The sequence below is a fragment of the Peromyscus eremicus genome, chromosome 5 (genome assembly GCF_949786415.1).
Source record: "Peromyscus eremicus chromosome 5, PerEre_H2_v1, whole genome shotgun sequence".
Taxonomy (NCBI): Eukaryota; Metazoa; Chordata; class Mammalia; order Rodentia; family Cricetidae; genus Peromyscus; species Peromyscus eremicus.
In genome coordinates this window covers 39,456,886-39,474,379 of record NC_081420.1, presented here as the reverse complement: position 1 = coordinate 39,474,379, position 17,494 = coordinate 39,456,886, and the positions used below count along the sequence as shown (strand labels likewise).

The 17,494-nt window shown below is 43.9% G+C and overlaps 4 non-coding genes across 4 annotated transcripts; 1 reads left to right on the top strand and 3 right to left on the bottom strand.

Moving 5' to 3' along the window:
* Positions 1-3,543: 3,543 nt before the first annotated feature.
* Trnai-aau (transfer RNA isoleucine (anticodon AAU)) lies at positions 3,544-3,617 on the top strand. Its single transcript has one exon. It is a non-coding gene; the product is annotated as a tRNA-Ile (tRNA).
* Positions 3,618-4,841: 1,224 nt separating this feature from the next.
* On the bottom strand, positions 4,842-4,914 carry Trnaa-agc (transfer RNA alanine (anticodon AGC)). Its single transcript has one exon. It is a non-coding gene; the product is annotated as a tRNA-Ala (tRNA).
* Positions 4,915-5,109: 195 nt separating this feature from the next.
* Trnav-aac (transfer RNA valine (anticodon AAC)) lies at positions 5,110-5,182 on the bottom strand. The gene has a single exon. It is a non-coding gene; the product is annotated as a tRNA-Val (tRNA).
* A 7,636-nt stretch (positions 5,183-12,818) lies between these two features.
* Trnam-cau (transfer RNA methionine (anticodon CAU)) lies at positions 12,819-12,891 on the bottom strand. Its single transcript has one exon. It is a non-coding gene; the product is annotated as a tRNA-Met (tRNA).
* Positions 12,892-17,494: the final 4,603 nt, after the last annotated feature.

Here is a 17,494-nt window from a genome sequence, read left to right as displayed (position 1 = left end):
CCTGGCAATGGCACCAGGATTTATCCCGGGTACATGGATTGTCTTTTTAGAGCCCATTCCCTATGGTGGGATGCCATACTCAGCCATGATGCAAGGGGGAGGGTTTTGGTCCTGCCCTTAACTGGTATGCCAGCCTCTGTTGACTACCCAAGGGAGGCCTTACCCCCTATGATGAGGGGATGATGGTGGATGGGAGCGGGAGAATAGGAGGGAGGGTGCACAGAGATTGGAATGTTAAATGAAAAAAATTATAATAAATAAATAAATTCAACCATAAAACATCCAGAAAATCTGATCAAGGCTCAAATATCTATATATCTATATCTATATCTGTATCTATATCTATCTATCTATCTATCTATCTATCTATATATCTATATCTATATCTATATCTATCTATATCTATATATATATATATTTTAGACCAGGCTGGCATTGAACTCACAGAGATCGGCCTGCCTTTGCCCCCCAACCCCACCCCTGAAATTAAAGGCATGAGCTGCCACCACCAAGGCAAAAAAGTATTTTTAACATAAGTATAGAAGAAAATTTACCCAATCTAAAGAAAGAGGTGCCTGTCCAGTCACAAGAAGCACACTGCGCAACAAACAGGTAGGACCAGAAAAGAAATTCCCCATAACACATGATCATCAAAACACTAAATATACAGAACAAAAAAACAACATTGAAGTAGAAAGAGAAAAAGATCAGTCATAAAGTCATATCTGTATAAGTCTTACAAAGACATTTTAAAGTCTTATAAAATCTAAAAGTCTTAATTTTTTTTATAAAGTTATGCATATTGGAATAACACCTGACTTCTCAAGGAACACTTTGAAAACCAGTGGGGCCTGGACAGACATTCCACAACCAGGGTGATGACAGGTGCCAGCCCAGACTACTATACTCAGCAAAACTGTCAATCACCATCAGCGGGGAAAGGAAAACATTCCATGACAAAACCAAATTTAAGTAATCTCTGCCTACCAATCAGTTCTACAGAAAACATTAGAAGGAAAACTTCAGTCTGAGGAGATTAGCCACATCCCAAAGGACACAAGGTGTGATCATTTTTTATTTGTGCAGAAATGTGATATTTTATTTGTGCTTTGATAAATAAAGCTTGCCTGGAGATCAGGGGGAAAAGGCCAGCCATTTTAAGTAAACAAAGTCAGGCAGCACCCACCCTTAATCTGATCACTTAGCAGGCAGGGTCTCTGTGTGTTCAAGGCCATACTAGGGAACAGAACCAAGCATGGTGAGACACACCTTTATTCCCAGTACCAACCATAGAGACCTGGAGGTCTGTACTGACAGGCAGTGACAAGGAAGTGAGGTAGGTGAGCTAAGATAGTCAATGAGAGGGCAGAACAGCAAGGCAATAAAGGCTTGGGTACACAGGAAGTAGCTCACATTTGGAAGCTGCAGAGCCGTGAGGTAAGGTGGTTGGTGGCTGTCACTACTTCCCTGATCTCTAAGGCTTTCACCCCTTTATTTGGCTCCATGTTTTTTTATTTAATAAGACCATTTAGAAATTCGTCTACAACAAGGAAAAAATAATCCCACAACAGTACATCAAAAGAGGGTGGGGAGGGGAAAAAAGGGGGTTGGGAGGACTCACATCCTAACAACAAAAGACCAGGAATCAATAAACACTGCTTATTTGATGAGAAAACAGAATCCAACTTTCTGCTGAAGCCAAGAAACAAATCTCATCACCAAGGATGCATGTCACCTCGGGGTGAAAGGATGGAAAGAGGAATTCCAAGCACATGGACCCAAGAAGCAAGCAGGTGTACTTATCTTAATATCCAACAGAATAGACTTCTAATCAAAACTGACCAGAATGGACTAAGCAGCAAAGTTCAAAATAGCAGAGATTAAAAGTATGACCAAGAGAGCGGGATAAAGTGCTTGCCCCACACTTCAAAAAAGTCAGTAATGGGAATTGTTAAATAATGCGCTGTTATTACTGCAATGTTGGTGTTCAAACCCAAGGTCTTCCTCAAGCTAGGCATTCTTTCACTAAGCCCTCATATTGGTATCATTTCAGTATTTGAGGGCCTTCAACAAACAAGACCTATCCCAAAGCTCAGGGGATATGTAACTGTTGAAAGAAAGTAAAGTAATGTTTAGAACAACTAACCAACGATCTAAATGTAAATGAAATGTAGTCCTTTTATATGACATTAAATAGAGCAGCTGTCAATCTGTATGCACAGAGGTTGGAGTTCATGCTAGCAAAGTTGAGTTCTGAATGCCAGGACTGTGAGGAACTTTAATACATTACAAATGCTCTGCAGTGCTAGAGCATTATATTTATAATAAAGTCAACATTACAAAAGGGATTGAGAAACCCTGTCTCAAAAACAAACAAACAAACAAAAAAAAGGACAAAGATACAAACAGAATATACAGAAATAGAGAAACAGCAAATTTTCAGAACGTGAAGGGTGTGAGTGAGTGTGTGTGTTCCTCTAGGAAATTATGTAGTGGAAGATTGTATCAGTTTAGTTTTGTTGAACTACTATTGCTCCATATATATCCAAGAGTATAATTTCAGATAATTACATTTTAAAGGAAGAAAAATCATGTTTTCAATAAAGATGGTCTTAAAGGAAGAGGCTGCCATAAGTTGAACAGCTCAACAATGAGTAGGTGTAGTATGTAAAATCACTTCATTAGAGAAACAGTTTTCAAGAAGCTCCTGTTACATGTGAGTAGGAGGATGTTCACATTTCTAATGGACTAGCCATTGTTGAAATATAGCGTTTATTTTGGGAAAAACTATTTGGAAAAATTATGGAACTTAATAGGTATAGACTAAGGAAGTATCATTTTGACATACATTAAGACACGCGCGGCTGTGCCAAGAGGACTCCGCCGCCTGTGCCCGGCGGGGACGCGCTGCTCCTGGACTCACTCCTCACGGGACTCCGCGGACCGCGACAGTGGCCGGAGGGACGAAGCCCCGCGGGCCGCGAACGGCGCAGATCTCCCGGGCACCATCACCGGCCGCTGGAGTCCCCGCGTCTACAGGACCCGAGCGATGCCCTAGCGGCCCAAGAGACGCGCGACCTGGCCGAGGCCCGCCACCCACCGCGTTATCCAAATGGTTTTGGTGAATTGAAGGAGAAAGGGGTAAAATTGGGGAGGCTGTGTATCAGATCGTCACTTGGAGGCAACAGGGAGATCTGCGCAGGATGCGAACTCCGTGAGGGCTGGAGGGCGCCTTGCGGTGGTGCGGCCACCATGCGAGAGGACTGGGCTGTCCAGGGCCAGTATCTCTGCGTCAGGACTCACTGCAAGGCGAAATTGCTTGCTCTCGTACAGAGTTTTGTTTCTGCTCAGAGAAACGTTCTACTTGGAACAACGCGAGTTTCGTACGTTTCCCCAACTTCAAGAAAACTTCAAAATTTCAAGAAAACAAAAAACCAAAAAACCAAAAATCAAACCAAACCCCACAGAAAACCGAACAACTTTGTCAATTGGCAATTTACGTTCTTTCCTAACTGTGTAGATCCAGGGGTGGTCTATTGTGTTGGCCGGTTAGCTCAGTTGGTTAGAGCGTGGTGCTAATAACGCCAAGGTCGCGGGTTCAATCCCCGTACGGGCCACGTGACAATTTCATTTTGGAACAAACTCCGAGATTTCCAACTACTGGAAGCTTTTTAAGGTATATCACCTTAGAAGAGAACACAGCTCAAGCTGCTCTACACTCTTCAGTTCGGCCACTGGAGGGCGACTTGCAGGCTGAGCAAGTATTCTGGGACTGTCTAGACTCCAAGAAACACCTGGGTCAGCAATCGTAGGAACGGGACGTCTACTTTTTCGTTGTTCATGCTTAGAACAATCTGTGGTTCACAGCTCTTCGCAGAAAAACTTTGAAAATTGCAACAAACTTACAAAACACCCCAAATCCTCTGTCAAATGACATTGGTGTCATTGTCTGTCTATAGAGGTAGAAAGTTAAACTTTCATATACGGGTTAGCCCAGTTGGTTAGAGCGTGGTGCTAATAACAACAAGATCGCGGGTTTCTTTCCCCGCACGGGGCAATCAAAAAATGTACTTTTATTCAACAAAAATAAGCCAAAGCTAATGTGCTATAGAAGAAACAAACAAACAAACAAACAAACAAAAAACAAAACCAAAATCTACTCTGTGTAGCATTTAAGTCGTAACACTCTCAAAGGACTCTATCTTTATTGCCCTACGGCCCCTACTTCTGGCTTGTTTTAGGAATCTGGAAGCAGAGGGATACAGAGAAGACCTGAGCCTTTGTCCTCGTCACATTTCCTGCAGTGTCCTTCTCTCCATCCGCACTGACTCTTCACCTGACCTCCTGGGAGGATCAGAAGGGTGGGTCACTCCTGTGTGGTTCCTGCCTTCTGCCAATCTAGAGACACTGAACTGAGGAATGTCGGGTTCAGAACCCCAAGCCATTCACCAACGTCCAACAGCTGAGTGAGGTCAAAGCGTGTTCTGGCAGATTCTTTGCTGACAGTTCTCTGAGCCGAAGCTTTGTCCCTCCCAACACTCGCAGGGAGCCCTGCAGAGGTCTGCGTTATGGTTTTTACAAAGAACCTTTCGGTGAACTCTCCCATTGCAATATAAAGACAAGGATCATATGAGTGTAAAGCAATAAATCAGATGTCTTCAGAACTTTCTCCAAACTTTAATTAGTTCTCGAATGGAACCAAATTATGGCTTTACACACTAGGCAAGCACCAGAACACCTCATTGTAAGGTCTATAGAGTGAATTTGTGCCCCAGAGGTTCGTCACACAAGTCTGTGGGAAGGATGAGCTTCGCTGTAGCCATGAGTGGCAACAAGATTAGTGGAGGATGTGGGCATCGATCCCACTACCTCTCGCATGCTAAGCGAGCGCTCTACCATTTGAGCTAATCCCCCGATAGTCCCCACCTTTTCTTGTATTTTCTTGTGTGTCCAGTGGATCCTCGCAAAATTAAGTATTCTGTCTTTGGTCCAGGAAAGCATGACAATGAAGGTCCAAATGTTAGCACAGCTGAGATTCTTAGGTCCTAAGGGCTGAAAGTGTAGGGAGTGAGCTGAGAGTCTGAAAAGAGAAATGAGAAAAAGCAATACTGTTCCCGCCCGGTTTCGAACCGGGGACCTCTCGCGTGTTAGGCGAGCGTGATGACCACTACACTACGGAAACTTCCGACATAACCACTATTTCCTAGTTTCCAGACATACATTGAAAACTTGCTGAGTAAATGGTTTGATGGCGGCGTTCATTGTATATCCTTGTACCATGGACTAGCTAAATCAAGGTAACTAAGATGGCTGACCTCCTCATCCCCAGCTCTTGGTGACCCCACCCTACCCTGCTGCTGCCAGATGAACACTCATGTAAGCCAAGTCCTGTGGAATTCGTCCCTCGGTGCCTGGTTCACCTCACTTAGCACCATGTCCTCGGCTTCTTCGGTTTGAGTGACAGAGCCGCTTTTTAATACTAATCCTTCTGGGAATTATCCTTCTGTGGATGTGAAGGAGTGAGCATCTCAGAAGACAGTGATTAGTTCCTGGGAACAAGCAAACGTCTCCGAACTCCTTGATCCCACTCCCGTGGCCATGTTCCCACTGGAGGGATGGCTCTGTGGCTCTATTTTCAATTTCTAAAGGAATTGTCATGCTAAGGACCTGGTTTTGAATCTCAGCACCCACATGGCCTCTCCTCAGCATTTCCAACTCCAGTATGAGGGCATCTGTCGCCCTCTTTCGGCCCCATGCGGCTCCGCATGCAAATGCCCATGCACGTAAATACTCTACTCTTTCCTGTGGGTCCTCTCAGCCTTCCCTTCCTTTGTGTCTTCAAATGTTGCCCTTTCACCAGGGACTGCCTTCTCTCTTATTTTCAAACACAGAATCTTTTACCAAAGTCTTTCTTGTGATTTCCCTCAGTAGTCTAGAATATATTGTATGGCTACAATATTTTAAACAACAGAAATTCATACATATACCATAACAAGAATAAATCTAAATTTGCAACTACACTGTACCAACGTGAAGCATCTGAACCTAGCCGTAGGTTTTTCTTTTTTTCTTACCCTAACGGATAACACTTTGTAACCAACCCTCTAAGCTGTGAGCAGCTCTCCAAGCCCGTCTCATAGTCGTGGGACTTTCCCCCAAGCATTTCAGTGTTGCCTCCACCCCCACATGGCTCAAGCAGTGGAGTCAATCCCTGGGCCAGGTGCAGAAGGAAGCCATGTCATAGTGGGCAGCCCCCCCCCCCCAGGCTGCAGAAGCCCCTCCCACTGCACTCAGCACAGCCAGGCCAGGAAGGAGGGTATCCTAGGGGCTGGTAGGAGGCCGCATCAGACAGGCCTGAAGACCCAGAGACAGAAAGACACCACTGTGAAGGTTGGGGAAGGTAGAGCCTGTCATGGCAGCTGTGTGGTCAAGCTGTTTTGGGCACCCCCACATTCTGCAGTTGTGAAATAGCAATGGGGAAATTTCCTAATGGGGGGGTCATCCCCACAACACGGGGAACTAAAGGTCAAAACTTTGGGAAAGTTGAGAACCAGTGGTTAAGAGAATGCCTCTCCTTACTCAGGGTCTGTTCAGGCTTAAGAAGGTATGCCTAGCCTCCTTGTCTTTGCTAAATTTGCTAAGTTTTTCGGATAAACTGAGTCAGATAAATGACTAAATACTAAAAGGAGCTTCAACTGATAAACTGTTTTTTAAGGCTCATACTTAACAGAGATAAAACTACAAAGTCCTTTTCCCAAGGTCAGGCATTTGGATAAAGCTCCCTTTCCCTCAGGGGCTTGGAGAAAGTTCCTGCTTGCTAAAACAGGAGTCACCCTCCTTGTCTCTGACAAAAGGAACTTGTGGCCCTTCCATTAACATATGGCTGTGATGCCTTAGACCTTGTCAAGGACAATGCTGTCCCCTAGGCTCCCTCAGTCTCTGCTCATGGGCCATGCTCCAGCTCACCCCTTTCTCCTGTTCCCATTTCACCCTGGGATCTTTCCCTTGTCCTCCAAGGCAAGAGCCTTCCCAGGAGAAGCCTTAACAGGTTGGTACAAACTTCTTCTGTTTTTACCCATAGAATGCCTATTTTGGTCTCTTTACTGAACCCATATTTAATACTAGAAGATCTTCAATTCAAAATCATTGTTTCTAAGGCTAAACCTGACAGGAATAGAATGTGAAGTCCTAGTCTTATGAAAGCTGCCAACTTATTGTGGACTGTTAGAGAACACAGGTAGTCAGTCATCTTATAATAATCAAGTTCTTTAATTGTAGTCATGCCAAATACTAATGTAATTAATTAATTACTTTCTTGGTCCCTTGCATGTTTTCAGGGTTGAGCTTAAAATATATAGCTAGAAACAAAATCTGTCTGTTCAGATACACCTGGACATCCCTCAAATATTTTATAAGTCTGCAGAATATGGAATTTAAAATGTTGATTAAAAAGTGTATTGTGTCAGTCAGGGACTCCCAGATCCTAGCAGTCTTTGGAGACCCAAAGAAGATTATGGGGCACCACGATGTCTCCACCTGGATGATGGCAATGCTGACCACTGGACAAGATGCCCTGATGCAACACCTGCTGCCAGGACCTGGCCCAGACTATAGACAAGCAGCAGGACAGTGGAGAATTGATTGTACCTCTTTTGCCTAGATAAAGTAAGATCAGTCTTCTCCATGTCCCTCTTCCACAGGAGAACTCTCACCTTAGGGGACTGGTGAAGACTGATGCGGTTCTGATACTTCTGCCTCTAACTCTATGGAGACCTGGGTATGAATAACTGGATATGGACTGGTCTCTGTCATTTTTAATAGATTCACAAGCTGCTTGGTATGCAGTAAGTTATAATTTATACTTCTCAGATCTCTGATAGTATTGACAGCTAGGCTAGCTATAACTTTGTCAGCTTGACAGCATCAGACAACCAGAACCTTCCACAAGACAATAGCCAGTTTATTAGCTCATTTTATATCCTTTTAAATCAAGCCTTGCTTTTTCTAAAGCTACCAGGTCTCTCTTGATTTAAAAAGGGTTCTAAGATGTGAAAGTTGAAGTATGTTGTAAAGGTTTAAATATGGGTCTGAAAGAAAGGTCTGAGGATATGAAAGTATGCATGTTTTGAAGGTCTAAGAATGTTTTAAGATATATGAAGTTCTGAGGTGAAAGCTTATGAGCTTTGAGGGTCTCAAAATGATTTAAGATGTAAATACAAGTTACAAAGGTATAAATAGATGACTCAAAAGCTTCAGATTTCTTTCCCCTTCTATGATATTATTCTTTTAAGATATCGAAAGTTTGGAGTTTAACATTAATAGAGTCCTAATAGACTAATAGAACAATGACTGCTTACTATTTGGGTCACAAGCTCAAGATTTTAGATTTCTTTTAGTTGTCTTCTAAATAGAAACTTAAAAGTGCTTCTCATCAGGCCAAACAAATCTCTGTCCAATCTATACCTGACTTTCTGGACAGAAGGATAATGTACACGCTTTTAACCCAAGTCTGTAGGTTTTGCTAGGACTCAAAGATATGAGTCCACTTCTGCTGTTTTACAGATACCCATTGCCTGCTTTGTCTATGATATGGAGTTCAGTACAGATTAGTAACGCTAATGTATCTAAAACTTTAATGTCATTTTGTAAGATAAAAATTCATATAGACCTCAGAGGACCAAAAATTCATAAAACTTGGATCCACTTCTCACAAACAAGTCAAAAGGACTCCAGATAAGTACAGCCTAAGTTTTGTGCACCTGTCTATTCTTGAGGATGGTATTTTTCTCTCTCCTGGTCTTGGAATTCTTCCCCTTCCCAATCACTAAGACTAAGGGCCTAAAAGTTCCAAATAAGTTCATCAATTTTAACTTCTGTTGCTAGTTTAAACTTGTCTTAACAGGTTTCCACTTGACTGACAGAAACAAACAAGCATCAGTTGCTGACTATGAGCTCTAGACTTGCTGAAAGCTGATGTGAACCAGCCCAGCCAATGTGATTGTTCCCTGCCTCTACAGCTGGGTCAGACAACTATATGCTCTGACAAATGCCCCATGGCCCAGCCTTTTACTGGCCTTTCAGCCTTTTTAGGCCCTGACAACAATGCCCCAGTGTCAGCTGGAAGCAGTTCCAAAAGAGAATAAATTGTCCTGGACTCCCTGCCCAGAATAGGTTGAAATGCCAAGTCAACAGGAAACTCTATGGCATAAGGAACTAAATGGCTAACTATAATGTCCATTGGCATAACAGGAAAATAGGCCTAGATTAGTCAATTGATGGATCCATTAACTAAAATGGTTCTGCAATAACATAAGATAATTGACCTTCTTTATGCAGAACCAAAGAGATATTATATGGCCTTAAGAAATTATTATTTCTACATTAATAATTCATGATTATAATCTGGCTGTACTCAAAGATCAGAACTACAGGGCCTTAAGAATGGCAATAGATGTCACTGCCCTAGAAAAATCTGTTGGCTAATGGTTCTTAGGTCCAAATACCCTTGAACCCCTGGACAGATAGGACTCATGATTTATTCCTGTCATTGGTACTTGTGAAGAGGGGAATGTGGGGGGGCCCAAAACAGCTTGACAACACAGCTGCCATGACAGGCTTAGAGGTCTAGACATAGCTGCCATAACAGGCTTACTGGCAGGCAACATATGGATCCTGGAAAAGCCATTAGCTAATACCACCTAGGGATCCACCCAGGGATGGGCCAGCATCTAAGGGGAAGAACCTAATATTCCAAACATTCCAGTCATCAGATAAGATTGCCAGATGTTCTTGAGCCTACCACATATCTATTTCCTTTTTGCAGATACCTGTAGACAAATGTCAGCCAATCAGGGTCCTGAACCCTGGATATAACTTCACCCCAACCTCAGCTATGATTAAAACTACTACACCACCTGGGCTTGGGGCTCTCTGCTCTCAGGGCTCTCTGCTCTCACTGCTGCATCAGACAGACAGAGGGACCAAGCTCGAGCTTGAAATACAGGCTCAGTGCTTTTATATGATGGGATTCAGTTTCTATGGTGATCTTTTGGGGGTCCATGTGATTTGAACATAACACATGGAATACTTTTCCCTTATGGGAAATTTAGTATGGGCTTTGGTAAAGGATGAAAATATGTGCAATGGTAGCCTCTCAAAACAAAAGAATTCTTTGGAAAAAAATTCCCCACCACCATGGAACCAGGAATCCCATTGTGCCCTCCTAATTATACCAAGAATAGGAAAACTAGAGATTTACTAGACACACCTGGTCCCAAGGATGAACTGCCTACAATTCATATCCAGAGCCTGGGGCATTTAAGGCAAGAGTTCAGTTAATAAGTATAGGGAAATCAGAATGGTACAGTATAATGGGGAAAGAGTAAGGTATTAAACATTCCCTTTTGGGAGTGTTATGAGGAAAGAGGCCCATATAGCAAGACTAAGAAACTGTAATACAATGTTTGCTCCCTAGAAGTCCTTTTCCCAAGGTCAGGCATTTGGATAAGGGTCTCTGAACTTGGAGAGTTGAGGTAAGTTCCTGCTTGATAAAGCAGTCATTCTTCTTATCTATGGCAAGAGGCCCTTGCATTAACATGTGACTGGTGGTTATTGTCAAGTCAAGACCTCAATCCCTGATTTCAAGCTACACCCAGGCTCACATGCTCCTTTTCTCCCATTTAATCCAATGTGCAATAAAAGGTGTAATCTTTTGTCAATTAAAACCTGCTGGCAGCCATCCTGATTCACCCTCAGATCATGTCCATCTCCTCCTTCCCCACCTCCCACCCCCGACTCCACACGTCCTTTTGGGGAACTGAAACCCCCACAGAAACAGGTCTTTGGCAGAGTAGCAGTTAACAAGACAGATGTGACTGCTTTACCTCCTCTACTCCAAAGGCAATGTGCTTTTGTTCATTTGTTTGTTTTTGTTATTTTGCCAGAACATATATCTTCAAAGTTAGTGGCTTAAACACTTCAATATTAGTGATGATGATGATGATGATGGTGGTGGTGGTGGTGGTGGTTTTGCCATCTCACAGTTCTTTAGATAAAGAGTCTACTCCAAGTCTCTCTCAGTTATAACTGGAGTGTTGTTGGCTGTATGTGTTCCATCAGGAGAATCATTTTTCTTCTATTTCCAGCTTCTCAGTTCCATCTCTCCCTTCACTGTAGCCCTCTCCCACCATTTTCAAAGCTAGCCCTGAAGGACCAGTTCCTTCTCACATACATTGAATTACTTTGGATAATATCAGGGAGAGGTTCTGCACTTTTATTGACTCATGTGATTCTATTGGGCTGACCTGGGTAGTCCCAGACAATCTCTCTGTCGTGATTAGAATGACAAGGTCCCCTCTTAGGCTCAGGTATTTGAAGACTTGGTTCCCGGTTGCTGGAGCTGTTTACAGAAGTGCTGCCCCTTTGCTAGAAGTGTCCCAGGGGTCAGCCCTGCGACTCCATAGGCTCCCTCTGCCTCCAGGTCTCTGTGCTTGGTGCTTGAGGTTGAGGTGTGATTTCTGGGCTTCCTCTTTCACAGCCATGGCTGGGGCTTGCTTGCCAGCCTCCCCCATGCTGGCCTCTTAGCCCTCTGAGACCCTAAGAAAAGTAAACTCTCTTCCCGATTCTGTGACCTTAACACAGCCACACAGTCATCTTCCCACGCAAGGTGACTCCTCAGTGATTTCAGGAACTCAGACATGAGAATCTCGGGAAGGGACTTTACAGTGTGTAAAACAGGAAATTATATTTTTCCCATTCCCTTCTTCCTAGATTGTGGTCTTGTTAGAATTTGAAAACTGTGCTTCCCAAGCAATCTCAGGAAGGTCAGGAACGGAAACGTTAGACTGCAGCCTGAGAAGTGTTAAAGTATGTGTCCAATTTCACGTCAGGTGATTGCAGGGTGAGAAAAATCTAACGTAGGCCTCAAGGCAGGGACATCTGGAAGACAGGATTTGCAATTATTTAAAGGGTAGAGATTTAACAGAACACCTGTTTTGTCTACTTTGTTGGAGTTATTCTTAAGCGAGACACTTTTTTATGGTAATTAGTAAGAGCAGGTCGGGCCTAGCTCAGCAGCACACCTGGTTGCTGCCCTGCCCCCACCACCCCCACCCCCACCCCCACGAGACACAGGTGTTTTTATTCTTTATCATTTCTTGGCATCAGCGGTTTTTCGTAGCAGATTACCCGGATGTCATTGTGGGAGCATGACTGGTCGTTTTGTGTCCTGTGAGAAATGTGAAGAATTCTGAGACTACAGTTGACATTGGTAGATGTGCAATGCGAGGTACAACGCCTCCTTGAAGACCACACTCCTCAGGGTCGGACTCTCTCCTGGACTACTCAGGTCCCCTGGGTGTCAGGACCTCCTTAGGACAACAGAAGCTTTGCAGTTCTCCACCCAGATCCGCCTGACCCCAGACCAGTGTTCTCACAGCCTGGATTCTCTCTGTTCCGGTCAGGCTTAGCATGCTTCTTGGTTCATTTCAGTAAGAATACCAATTCAGCTAGCCCAGGCTTGCAGCTATCCACAAAGTTGACATCCAGTCGCTCGGTAAGTACCAAACACCACACAGAGAGTTTCTGTCTTGCTTCTCTGCGGCTCCAGAAAGTCTGTGGATCCACTATAGGACAATTCCATTCACTGAACCTCGAAGTGGCTCTGAGTTCCATAAAGACTGGCTGTGAGTTCTATAAAAGTTAGCAGAGAAATATCTGGGTAGGCAGTTCTCAGGCATGGGAATCCTAAAGACTTCTGTGGTATTCATTTGTCCAAGAAAGACTCTGAGTTGAGGGGAAATCAGGCAGGGAGCAAAAACTGCCTTCTCTGAGGTTCGAACTCAGGACCTTCAGATTATGAGACTGACGCGCTGCCTACTGCGCTAAGAAGGCTTCCAAGGACAACGTCTTTGTGTTACCTTACAGGAAACATTCACTGTCTTCAAGGTGTCCCTCCCCCATCCCTACCATCAGATCTCAATTCCCTGCGTTTGTGTTCGTTTTAGGCGGGGAATCTCCAAGAGAACCAACACAAACTCTCTTGGTCCTGCGCTCTTGAAGAACCTCACAAGCCCCGAAACCACGATGGAGGACTGAACGTGGTGCCCGATCTCAGCTACTGCTTGACACCGTACTTTGTTACCTCATCGTTCTCAGTCTTTTCCTCTCCCGTGTCAACCTGCCCTGTTGGAACAGTGCCTCTCACTGAATACTTAAAAGTGTAAACAGCCCGCACTAGTTCTGGGAGACAGGTGTGCAGGCCAGTCATGCAAACTTGCTCGTCCATCCAACCATTTTGTCTCGGATAATCTCAAAATGTCACACAGTGAGATTAGCGTGGGGTCTCTGGTGGTTTTGTGTGTTTTGTTTCTTCTTTCCCATCACTATGACCCCCAAACCTATTAAGATCTTATTGACCTTATTTAAGCACCCTGATTTTTCCATAAGCCTGTTTATCATTATTCTCATCTTACTGATAAAGCTGAGGCTCAGTAGAATTAATCACACACTGGTGATTGACAAAGCCAGACGAGAAACAAATCAGGGCTCAGCTTTTATTTTTTTTTTTCCTTTGAATTTTTCATACAGGTGGTCCTAGTTAGGGTTATCTTTGCTGTGACGAAACACCATGACCTAAGCATCCTTGGAGGAAAGAGTTTATTTGACTTAAGCTTTCACATCACTGTTCATCATCAAAGGACATCAGGACGGGAACTGAAGCAGGGCAGAAAGCTGCAGGCAGGAGCTGATGCAGAGGCCATGGAGGAGTGCTGCTTACTGGCTTGCTCTCCATGGCTTGCTTAGCTTGCTATCTTATAGAACCCAGGACCACCAGCCCAGAGGTGAACCCACAGACAATGTGCTGACACACACACACACACACACACACACACACACACACACACACACACACCTCCTCCGATGCCCATCAATCACTAATTAAGAAAATGTACTCCAGGCTTGCCTGCAGCTGTATCTTATGTAGACATTTTCTGAACTGAGGTTCCTTCCTCTCCATCGACTCTAGCTTGTGTCAAGCTGACAGAAACCAGTCAGCGTAGGAGTATACAATGTATCTTCATCATATTGCCCTCACACTCTTTCCTACTTTCCACCCCCTGCAACACACCTCACTCCCAATTTCATGAGTCCCTGAAGGTGACACTTTATAGTTGGCATTTTCCAGAAGAAAAACTTCTGTTCATGTGTCAACATAGATCCGAAAGATATCCCCACCCAAATAATAATAATAATAATAATAATAATAATAATAATAATAATAATAACCACACGGCAGCACCACATTGTCTGATCTAGAGGTATTTATCTTACCAAGTTGCCTCCCTCTCGCCATCCCCTGGCCTTCTATTTATTTACTGGGCCTCATACTCTGCCTGGTCTTCCTCACAGTTTTCTAAAGAGTCAAGTGCCAAGGCAGTAGAGGAGGGCAGAGCTCAGTGGCTTCCACAGCTGTTTCTCACCCCAGCAGGATTCTGGTTCAATACTGAAACAGTCCTTTTCTCTGAGCACAGCTGGCATCGGGCTAGGGGATTTGTTTAAGATTTGTGGAACAGCAAGGCCAGTCTGGTCTACAAAGCTAGCTGCGGGACAGCCAGGACTCCAGGGAAACCCAATTTCAAACAAAGAAACCAAGATTTGTGGAATGAAGAAATGTTAGCCAGGTAATTAGTTTAGAAACCTTGAAGGGGAATGAATTTTCAGATTAAAAAAAAAAAAAACTGGACAGAGACAGGGTCTGAAAAAACCATTGCCTGAGAAAGAAATGTCACTAGGTAATCGTGGGAGGGCATTGTCCTCAGAGTGACTGATGGGAACAGACAGTTGCAAGTGCCTTCCATGGAACTGGAAGTGCCTGTGGAGCAGGGGTTCAGGACCCTTGTTTACGAGTCTGTTTGCTAAGAGGGGCAAAGAATTATTGTGTGGACTCATGGAATTAATAGGATGCATCTTCTATTGTGAGTCACATCCCGCAGTAGAGAAGAGTCAAGTCAATTGCACCAGATAGGATAGGGAAAGACCAGGTGCTGTGGGCAAGGCCAGGGATCTGCAGGAGTTCCAGAGGCAAGGCAGCCCTTATGAAGACCCAAGACCCTCTGCAGCACGCTGGCTGTGATATGATAAGTGGCCTAAGTCACATGGCTTGTGATTAATTCACAATCTCGTGCAGTTTCTTTGACCTGGGAATGATGTTATAATTGTAAAACTACATTGTAGAGGTGGTTGAGAGCACACACTTCTCTAACAGAGGAACAGAGTGTGGTTCCCAGCAGACAGTCAGAGCATCCAATATCCTCTTCTGGCCCCCTTTATGCATTTGCACACCCATGTACACAGATACACATAACATCTATAAAACTTTAATAAACAAAATAACATATACACACATTAAATTATATTGTTTATATACATATATCATATATATCTGAAGAGCAAAAAAATATATTTATGATATATTATTCAAAAAATGATGAGAGTAGTCTAAATGACATTTACATACATTTAGAATTCCTTAGGGATTCAGTAAAAAATTAGTATTTTTGTGGGAAAGCCAGACTTCAGACTGTGAGTACAAGTTGGGATTTGGCTTGGGAATTGAGTCAAGAGGTCCCATGAACCATGTATGTGACAACTTTTTGTTTTGTTCACATTCACAAGCTGTGCTCAGAGGGCACAGGAAGAGTCATCTTCTGTCAGACTGCCTGCGGGTGGACCAGGCATTCAGAGGGAAGACAAGGTGAGAAGCCAACCTGGTGGAGGGAGGGAGGGACCCAGCCTAGGAGCTCCACTCAGCAGCACACTGTCACTTAGGGAGGTGCAGGCCAATCTTGAAACCCAAGTTTGACTCCGGAAGTAAAAGAGTTTCTTTTTAAAGCCCAGATGTGGTGGCTGTGCTTGTAGTCCTGACTCTAGAGCGGCAGAGACAGGGTGGGGCTTGGGGCTGCCTGGACAACTATTCTAGCTTATTCAGCAATTACAGGCCAAAGAGATACTGTCCCCAAACAAAAATGAAAGCACCAAGTGGGTGACTTAGGAGGGACATGTGGTTCCCTGGTCTCTACACACCAACAGAGATGTACACACATGTATATATAAATAACTTATATGCAAGATTATATTTTATTATATATCATATAACAATACATCATATAACATATATATCACTTTCATTTGCTTTTTTTAATTTACTTTTTAAATTTTTTTGTTTTTTGTGACAGGGTTTCTTTGTGTAGCCCTGGCCATCTGGAACTAGCTCTATAGACCAGGCTGTCTGGAACTCAGAGATCCACCTGCCTCTGCCTCCTGACTGGTGGGATTAAAGGCGTGTGCCACCACCCATTTCCTTTCAAACCATCGAACACACCCCAGGGCACTGATCTAAAGAAAGGTAATCCCCATCGAGGTCTTTACCAGAAAATAGGGCCATGGAAGCCTAGAGTTGTAACAGAGCCTCAGATCTTAGTATACCCCTAGACCTAGCCACAACTGACTCCATGATAGAAGTTCTATTTGGGCTGTAAAACTCAGCAAGTGGGCAGCACCACTTGCCAAAATGAAAACAGGGACTTAATCTATCCAAGTGCACAGTTCTGGGGCAGTCTCTAAATGTGGTAACTTTGCTTTTTGGTTTTTGCAGATCTGCTTCTGCTAACTGTTCTTGTTCACAGAAGTATGTCCACCCAGGACATGGTTTTGGTGCTTCAAAGCCTATCTTGAGAAAGACTCAGTGCTACACTGGGATGGGAGAGCCCAGTGTAGTCACCAGCCGGCTAATAAAGATTTTCCATTGTCTTAAGCTTCTGTGTGAGTGGTCTTCTCTGGTGAGTACCCCACAACAGGGGCTAGGGAGGAAAGGACATAACCTGGACATGGCTGGCATTCACCCCTTACCGCTCATTCTGGACCAGTGACTGACTGTCCTTTAGCTAATCATCCGGCAGGTTTGGACTTTTCCAACACACATTTATTGACTCTTTTGTGGTGCTTGAGATGAAATCCAGAGACTAATATGTACCAGGTCAGCTGCCCTGCATGGTCCCTCCATCTTTAATCTGTAATGTGAGACTTCTGTGTCTGGGGGATTGATGTCTTTTTCTATTCCTCTTTTCAATTTTAAATCACCCAATGGAATGGGTTCGTTTTCATTCAGAAATAACTCGAGGGAAGAACCCAGTTGCCTTAATTTCTTCCATCCACATTGCTCAATATCGTAATGCTTCTTAACAACAGGGCAGAGTCACTGAGTGGTTTGTGGCTTTTCCCACACCAGGGAATTTCCTACAACACTTTTCTGTCTGGGGTCTGGAGCTCTGAAGTCTGAACCTGAGATTTCCACAGTCTCCCTGATGGAGATTCGCAGATAGGAACAGGGAGTTCCGTTTTAGGGTTCGATTCAACAGACATTTTAGCAGTACTGAGACAGCTCAACGGGAACTGAGTGGGAGTTTTGGCATGTTAACTTCCTATGGAGGTAGTC